Source organism: Trachemys scripta, chromosome 2, assembly GCF_013100865.1.
Source record: "Trachemys scripta elegans isolate TJP31775 chromosome 2, CAS_Tse_1.0, whole genome shotgun sequence".
NCBI classification, from domain to species: domain Eukaryota; kingdom Metazoa; phylum Chordata; order Testudines; family Emydidae; genus Trachemys; species Trachemys scripta.
In genome coordinates, this window is record NC_048299.1 from 150,663,060 (window position 1) to 150,672,829 (window position 9,770).

Consider the following 9,770-nt stretch of genomic DNA (forward strand, 5'->3'; position numbering starts at 1 on the left):
GCCGTGCGCAGGGGAGTGGGAACAGCAGGGGAGAGGTCGGGGGCTAGCCTCCCTGGGTGGGAGCTCAGGGGCCGAGCAGGATGGTCCCGCGGGCTGTAGTTTGCCCACCTCTGCACTAGGCAGACCTCCAAACTATTGTTTTCAGGGACATGATCAGCAAAGCGTAACCCTGAATTTTGATTTGTTCAGAGTAAAGCATTTACAAAACATAAGATGAATAGAATTGTTCCCACCACTGCAGCTGTTTTAAATTCTAATGGAATCCATTGTTTTGTTTTTAAAACATACAAATATCCTCCTAGAGAGTTTGCAACTCAAATACCGCAGTGCCCAGAACAGGAAAGAGAAACTCTCTAGACACAAAAGTAAAACTGACTTCTTGGATTTGTTTTGTTCAAGTAAAGGAGAGGAAAGCCAACACAGAGCAGAAATAATGACAAGTACACTGGATTTTCTTTGGCTCTATTTTCATTTTGATATTTAAACTACTATTCACATCATAAATAAATGTCTGTTTGCAATACATGTTTTTTTAAGTAGACAGTCTCCCTTTAAAAGGCTCCAGCACATAGTCCCCCATCCTCAAAGGGTTATAGAAACAATTCTAACCTTGTACCTATTGGGTTCCGGGAAGCTTCTGCCCGCCCACTGCTAAAGGATCCCCCCCAACCTAAGGAAAGGATCTACAGGACCTGGAAACCAACTGATTTCGGGGGACAACTAATGAAATAACAGGGATAGGAGTGTGGTCACAGGGTCAAAAGAAGGGAACCTGATGGGGACACCGAGCAGAGAACCCCGGACAGCGCCCACTACTCCTCAAAGGTGTTAAGGGAGCCAGTGGATGCCGCCCAGAGGAACTGCCCGGATACGTGAATGGACAGAGGATCGGAAACAAGCCCCACAGTCACAGAAGTCTCCATCGGCCAACCTCCTCTCCCTGGTTTTATAGATGGCCAATTTAGCCAGGGCCAAGAGGAAGTTGACCAGGAGGTCCCATGACTTTGGGGCCACGGATAGGGAGTGCATAGAGAAGGAGGTGAGGGGAAAAGTGCAGCCAAAAATGTAACAGAATATTCGTGAGGAGCCGGTATAGGGGCTGCAACCTGGCGCACTCCAAGTAAACGTGCGCCAGGGTCTCCCTCACGCCACAGAAGGGGCAGGTGTAAACCACGCCAAATACACGCCCGTGCTCACGGCCCCATGAAGGAGCCGCCAGCTAATATCCCCAGTGGGCCTTGGGACCAGGGTGGAGTATAGGCTGGCCGACCGGGGCTTCTCATCCTCTAAAGGTGGCAGGAGGTCCCGCCACTTTGAGTAGGGGTGGGACACTAGGGTGAGGAAGTGAAGGGTGTGGAGCACGAGCTAGTACAGATGTTTCCTTGGCGTGGTCTGGAAACAAACCGGCTGCAAGTTGTGCAGCCGGCTCACAGAGAAGAGGCAGGGGGGCCGGTTGGGTCCACGGGGCAGGGGCCCGATGAAAAATTCTAACCTTGTAGCTCAAGTTTGGCAAGCTCTCTTCCGCTCACGGGCCAAACAGACTTCTCCCCACCTACTTTGCTTCATGAAGCACATCAGCTGCAATCGCCGTGTGTGTTATGTGCACTTGCTCAATCCTGCTACTGAGATCCATGCAGGTGGAGCCTCATTGAAGTTAGTGGGGCCCAGGTGCACAGAGCAGCTTGCAGGATTGGGGCATTAGGCTGTAGGACCTAGATTCTCACAGGTATTTTGGCACCTAACTCGCACTGATTTCAACCTTAAATAGGTTTGAGCATCCAGGCCTTAGTGCTTTGAGGCCGGGACATCTTATCTGTGTGGCACAATTTACCTGTAATTTGACTCTCTTTTCTAAACAGCAAGTAAATAATAATACTGTATTCTGCACTTACATGGCTTCTTCCATCCAAGAATCTCAAGTGGCTTTATAAAGAGGAATAGGGGTCATCATTAGTCTCCTCTAATAGATGGGGAAACTGAGGCACAGGAGGTGGTTTGTTTGTTTGTTTTTGAGCCAAAGTGGTCAAAAACAGTCTGATTTTGAATGCCTCAAGGTTCTGGAGGCCAATTTGAAAAATCCTGGACCTGATTTTCAGACTGATGCCCAGCTTCTCAAAGCTACTTAGGCATCTAACTCCCTCTAATTTCAAAGGGAATTAGGCACCTAAATACCTTTGAGGATTTGAGTCTGGGCCCCTGCACCTTCAGCGGAAGTCAAGAGACCTGCAGATGCTTGATACTTCTGAAAGTCAGTCCCAGTGTTGAGCACCCAAAACAATCAGCAGCCACATGAAAATCTGAGCATTCGTGACTTGCCCAAGGTCACTCAGAGTTCCCAAAGAGTTGAGAGGGATTTAAAAGAAATACCATGTAAAGGGAACTTTGTTATTGCTAGAGCCATGCAATGGGCAGTGAGGGAAGAAGGAAGGCAGGATGACAAACGTGCTTCCAAGAGACAGAGAGGGATTACACACTAGCTGAAAAATGCAGGGAAGTCTAGTCTCTAGGTTTGTTTACCTGTCAGTCCCAGCCCCATTTAGTTTGATTCCCCAGCAACAGGGCAGTCTCCAGTTCAGGGTATTAATGTTAAATGGACAAGATCTCACAGCAATTTGCAAAATCCACTGTGAACAGAGATGGACACTAGATGGCATCCTGCAGCCCCTGGTTAAAATGCTGCCTCTTTTAAGCACAAGAATGGATAAGGGTGAAAATAAACCCATGGTTCTCCAGTGAAGTGTTCCTAAAATGTAATTAACGACGCTCATTATTTCTATTGCAGTAGAAGCCAATCAGAGATTAGTGCTCTATTGTACCAGACAGTAGAGAGACAACACAAAAACAGTCCCTGCCTCAGAGACGTCATCATCTCAGTGCAATTCCTGTCCCAGGGCAAGACCCTGCCCTTGCTATTACAAAGTCATCTTCATTTTCAGCTAAACTGCTAAGGCTCTGAGTGGAGTGTATAGAGATCTTGACATGCCCAAGCTTTGGGCTGTATTTGAAGGCCAGCCCCAGCTTTGCGTTTGGCATGTGGAACCCTCTTTCACACTGCAGCCTTTACGGAGATGATATCCATTTATCCCTGACCCTGACAGACTCTGCATTCAGTTCAGAATCCAGCACTTTGTTTGTGAAGTAGGGAAAAAGATGAACTACCCCCCTCGCCTCCCATTCCCTGGCTCTGAGCCTTCAATAACTCCCCAGCCAGGAAGTGCATTTGTCACCCTCTTCCTCTTGATTTCTTTGTGCGGCTAGCGTTTGCCAAATGGATGTGGAGTCTGAGATGCTGTTTACTTTGGAGCACAGCTTTCCAACCTTTGTGAGGCATTCTGTTCTCCCCCCACCACCCCCACATACACGGGTGTTTCACAATTACATTGTTGCCCTATCCAAAGGGGCATTCTGGAGGAAGCCAAAGGTCCAGTCAGACCTGCCTGTGCAGGACTTACGCCTCACCCGCTTGTCTGCACATCCACCTTCTGCCAGAGAACCCCAGCACAAGGCTGATACCTTGATTCCCTCCCCAAGCACCTCTCTCTCCCCCATCCCAGCCAGGAGAGGTGGTGTCTATCTTGGCCTACTTGATCCGGGAAGGGTTAATCTCTCCTGCGTCTCCCCATCTGCTGATTCTGATTGCTCTGAATTACCATACAGATTGAGAAAGCCAGGCCTGTGATTTCACAAGAGCCTCTGCCAGGCTCCTTTAAGTGGCCAGAGACCCTCAGCCTCTTCCATCCTTCGCCCAGATGCTCCGCTTTCCCTTGGAGATGGATCTCCGCATGTGACCCCTGCACCTGCTCTTGTCTGATGAGGGCAGCATCTAATGACTCCAATTTGGAAAGAAATTCAAGAGGAGAGATGATGGAGATTGGCTGCTTTCTGACTAGTCCTAGAATCCCCCACTTCTCATGCCCGTCAACATCAGAAAAGGAACAAGCCAGCCACCTCTTCCCCCAGCCCCTCCCTGTCCGTAGCCTTCTAGGCTGATGGGTCTTGCTCTTTTTCCTGGCTAGTCCCATTCATCACAACTATGGCACATCTGTGCCCATGACTCCCAACCTTGCACCCCTGGTGGGAAAGATTGGAGTTGGGCTTCTGTGCCCATCAGTTAGATCCAAGGGGAGGCTGAATCTGCAGCAGCAGCCGCCTCTGGCCAGTGTAGATTTCCCCCTAAACACCTTCCCCTCAGCACCCAGGCAATATCCTGTAACGTAATCAGTGATTATACAGAGCAATGCAGGATCAATCCCATCCTGATGCAGGCCAGGAAGTGATGGCTTTCCTTTACAGGCAGCCTGGCAACTCGAGAGGACAATTTCTGAGCCAGATTTGGTTGTGTAATAGCAGCATGCCCCTTTGTACTCAATGCCAGCCCAGGGCTCTTGCAACACTCTGCCATGGATTATCATAGGGATTGAATCTGGGCTCTTTTGCACCAGAAGCACAGCTCTCTACCACTCGAGCGAAAGGAGCTAGCAGCAGTTGTAGGCACTTATCTGCTGTGAGGACCAGCCACCAGAGAGGGGCACGCTTTGCCAGCATCTTACACAACCATCTAGGGTGCCCCCCTGATTTAAGGAGGCTGTGTCAGATGAGCACTGAAGCTACAGAGCCCACAGTTTCACTGGCTGCAGAACGCCTGCTCACCTGAGCCCTCCCCTCAGAAAGGCAGACGCTGTTTCTGCTCAAATGGCCCCCCTCCCCATCTCCTTGTTGGGAGTCAGGGCAGGTTCCCTCACCCCGTGGCCCCATCTCCCCCTCAGCCTGGGAGTCAGGAGAGTCTTCCTTGTGTGACCTCTGGAATTTACCTCAGGGAACAGAGATGAACCATGAGCCTTTGTGTCTCTAATAGACTCCAGGGCAGCTCCTCCTGAGCAGCCGCAGATTTGGCACTCTCCTGCGTCTCCCGGTAACAGGGCCATCAGGCTAAATGTCACCCTGGCACTTGCTATTCATCACTCCAGTGTGAGCCTCAAGCAAAAACCCAGTAGGGCTCTGGGGAGTTGAGAAGGTAGGCACCAGAGCCCTCTGGCAGGAGGGGGTGGAGGGGCATGCAGGCGGAGATGGTCAATGTGCCTGTAGTTATAGAGAGAGGTAGAGAAAGCCCCCTTCAGAGTGAGAAAAGGGGACCTTTGGAACAGCACTACTGGTGGGGGGGAGGGGTGTGTGAAATGTAGAGCAAGTGCCTTCCTAAGATGGAGGGGAAGCCCCGGGGGGTGAGAAATATGGAGACAGCCCCTCCTGCTGTGGGAGAGAGGGGGTACTCTGGGCTAATTGTGAGCCCTCACAATCCCCCATCTCTCCATGCCCATTCCACTGGCCAGTGAACCAGCCTTGCTCACATCTCACCTCCTCGCTCCTCCCAAAGGAGCTTTCCCAGGTGAGTGGGTCATTTCCCACGCAGGGGCAGGAGATGATGACTTGCCACAGTGCCGCCGCAGCTTCCCTTCAAGCCTCTCCTCTCCCTGGATCGCTTGGGCTGCTCTGGTGGCTGCTGTCTCCTTTTTTCCACCGCCCCTTGAGAGAGGCTCCCAATTTCCATTTAAATCGAGGTTTTAATGCTTCTTCCCACCCAGCCACCTGGCGGGGCCAAGTCTCAGCAAACAGCTTCAGCCAGTTGAAAGGGCCTACAGGGAACCTGGAGAACCCTTCACATTCAAAGGGCTCTTTTCACACGTCCACCCTGTCAGGGGCCTAGTGGAATAATCTCGGGACCCCGGTAGGTGTGCAGCAAGATACACAGTCAGTGCTCAGCACACCCAGCAACACAGAGCATTAGGGATCATGGAGTAAGGTGTGAGACGGGCACCCAACTCCCACCAAATTGGAAGTAGGCACCTAAATCCCTTAGGCCCCTTTGAAAATAGCAGCCTCTGCATTTAATCCTTTCTTACACCGGGGCCAATGGTAGCATACCCACCCCACCACATGCACACACCCAATGGGGATAGAGCCCCAGGCTATTGCCTCACCTGGCCTCAGGGTGAGAGAATTGAGGGTTGGTTAGTCCTGTTAGGTCCCCTCTTGTCTACCTCAGAGAGGCCAATGCACTTTAATCCCCTATAGTATTTCCAGGGCCTCTGTCCAGTCAAGTTTTAAATTTCCCAAAAGCTGAGGTTTCCGTCCTGTGGCCAGGGAGACTATTCCAGTCTCAGAGATTGCAGTGCCAGGACATTTCCCTGATAGTCAGCTCCAATTTGCCTTTGCTTCATTTCCTCTCATTCTTCTTCGTCACACCCCTCAGTCTCTCTGCACACTTTCCCGCCTCACTCAACAATTATAGCCATAGATGGTTATCATAGTAAAGAGAGATTGACCTGTTGCAATATTCGGGAACGGTGTCAGCTGGGTGAATCTGCATTCATAGAATACCAGGGTTGGAAGGGTCCTCAGGAGGTCATCTAGTCCAACCCCCTGCTCAAAGCAGGGCCAATCCCCAGACAGATTTTTGCCTCAGAACGCTAAATGGCCCCCTCAAGGATTGAACTCACAACCCTGGGTTTAGCAGGCCAATGCTCAAACCACTGAACTATCCCTCCCCCCACTGCTAGCTCAATTTTGTAAATGGGGAAACTGAGGTGCGGAGCAGCCAAGTGATTTGCAAGGTCACACAGGAAGTCACTGGCAGATCTAGGAACAGAACACAGAAATCTCAATTCCCAGTCCTTTTCTCCATTCTCAGAGTCTATTAATCAGGTCACAGCCTCCCTCCCTGCTCCCAGCACGAAAAGTATCGCAGTTAGGTGTTGAGGTGAGCAGAGAGAACTCTTTCCTTGCTGCTGGACAGTGCTTCTGTCTCAGGATCCCAAAGCACCTCATGAACGGGAGTCTCTTCACTTGCCTCTGAAATGCAGCTGCCGTGTAACGGTGCATAACAACGCACCGCGAGAATTTAGCATGGGAAGCGATGGAGAATATGTATCCCAGTGAAACCACAGGGGGGAGTTTGAGAGGCAGAAAGAAATTAATATAAGGTAGAATGTGGCTGGACTGCTCCAAGGGGCATCACATAATGACCACAAACGAGAAGGATCTCTGGGGCCATAGGGGTGGGCGAGAGGATGATGGAGAATCATGGCAAAAGTGAGCCTATGGACACTAAGCTTGGAGATTGCCATTTAGGAATAGGTTCAACCCAGATGTTTTCCTGGCCCCAGCCTAGAGCCTCGCAGCATTAAAGGGAGGCAACACAGAAGACAGAGCCAGTTGGCAGTGATGGACCATTGCTGGGTACACCAGGGGCTACAGCCACCTTTGCCCCCACCCCTAATAAGCTGAGTATCGTGGAAGGTGCAGCTCAGAAGCAGGGCCTGGGCTCATTGGCTGACTCATCCTCTTGTATTGCTGTGGGATCCCCGAGTGTATACTGAGGTGCCCTCAGCAGGATGGGAGCGGACAAATGCTACCTCGGTCCCACAATACCTCTGCTCCAACGCAGCCTGCAATCCCATCCTCCTGTGCAGGAAACCCACAAGGAAACCGCACTGCACTGAAAGGAGCGAGATGTATTTTTTTTGCCAGACTAAGAAAATCCTGGTTAAACACAGAAACACGCATGTGGTTTGGAAGTTGCCGTCCATTTCCTAGCCTGATCCCTGGAAGCGGCTGTAGCACAGAATGGCCAGTACAATGCCCTGAAGGCCACTGGCCCAGTTCAGTCATTGCCACACCCTGGGCAGTTGGGCCGCAGGCACCAGGAAAACATTGGCCATGGGGGGCTCTGACGGAGGTCACAGTCAGAGCTGGGGGGAATGATCCATTGTACAGTCAGTGAAGGGAAGAACCAGCCCTGAGGAGCCGGGGGCTTCTGAAGAACGAGGGGGGCGAAGAATCCTTGGCATTGCCCCTCCCCCAACATGCACACACAAAGGCAAAGTATCTCTGTTTCTATGCAGATAATAAACAACATTTTGCAGCCACTGCCCACCTCTGCTTGTCCGCTCCCGCCCGGCTAACCCCCCATCAAAGGGCTGAGTCCCCGGTCGTCAGACATGCGGCAAGTTCACCCAACTTTTGTCATAGAGTAACAAGAATATTATGAATGAGTTGCCCTTCTCAAAGCACTTTACAAACATTCACGGATTAAGCCTCCCACAACATCGCTGTGGGTTAGGTATTAGACCCTCATCAGAGATGGGATACTGAGATGGAGAGGTGAAGTGCCTTGTTCAGGTAAGCAGTAGAATAGTCCTGAATCCCAGTGTTTCCCCTGCTCTAACCACTGGAAAATACTCCTCTCCCACAGCTGGGAATAGTATAATTAATCATCATATAATGCAGTAATGCAGGGGTTGGCAACCTTTCAGAAGTGGTGTGCCGAGTCTTCATTTATTCACTCTGATTTAAGGTTTTGCATGCCAGTAGTACATTTTAATGTTTTTAGAAGGTCTCTTTCTATAAGATATAACTAAACTATTGTTGTATGTAAAGTAAATAAGGTTTTTAAAATATTTAAGAAGCTTCATTTAAAATTAAATTAAAACTCAGAGCCCTCCCGGACTGGTGCCAGGACCTGGGCAGTGTGAGTGCCACTGAAAATCAGCTCGCATGCCGCCTTCGGCACGCGTGCCATAGGTTGCCTACTCCTGCAGTAATGCCTCCACCTGGGAGGGGCCCATTGTGCTAAGAACTGGATAAACATATAGTAAATGACCATCCCAAAGAGCACAGCACCCAGGAATCCTGACTCCCAATCCCTGCTCCTACTCTGGCCATTAGACTCCCCTCCCTCATGGCTGGGAATAGAACCCAGGCATCCTGACTCTGCTCTAACCACTAGAGAGACAACCCTGCTGTATGAAGAGGTGGTATAAGTTCCGTCCTGTGAGTGCTTCGGCAGAGCTATCCTAGGGAGGACCCCACACTTCTGCTCCCCTCCCACACTGACTGCGCTGTGACTTGACTGTCTCTAATAATTACAGTTAGTCTGTAATTATCACCTTCTGATTTCTCTTTGTTAAGGTTTATTGGGAAGAGAGAACGAACGGCTTTGGCAGTGCTAAGGAGCTGCAGATGCCAGAGAGCGGAGGCACCTGGATTCAGGCTAAGGTGGACATGCCATTTTTGCTGCAATGGTTAACCAATCTCCTATCAAAACATTGTAAAAACGATCAATTGGTGTCATATTTTACAATGCAATGGCGGGGGCTTCTCCCATATCCCCCCCCCACACACACACACTGTCTGGTACTGCTGTACTGGAGCAACCAGACAAGTCAGAATATGCAAAGAAGATGCTAATTAAAAAGTACAGGTGAGTGAGGAAAGAGATTCTCAGAAAGCTATTGTTATTGAAATGAGACAGTGCACCAGGATCTAATGTAATGGGGAGAGGTGGTAGTGTGTGTGTGGAGGGGGGGGGGGCGGGTTGGAAAGACCGTGAAGTTGAGAGACTGCAGGGAAAATGGAGAAGAAAGAGACTAGAGCGAGTGTGACCGATGGAGAATAGGGGGAAGCAGAGGAACAACCTCTTCCCCCCTAAAACCGGGGGTCTGACTCTTTCCTCCACTCCCTGCACACAAAGGACTCAGACTGGAGTCAGTAACCTCCGTTGCCACAGAAAGTGCCCCCTTGGCTGACAACAGCGATAAGCAACAGGTGTGGTGGAACTGAACACGGCATAAGTGCAAGTGGAGAAAGGACCGAAGTGTGTTCAGCACCACTTCAGAACCTGTGGTTCTGCCCCAAATGCAGGACCAAACCCTTAGCACACAGCATCCGACAGCAATGAGCCAGAGCACTACAGCCTTTGGGCCCATTACTGCAGC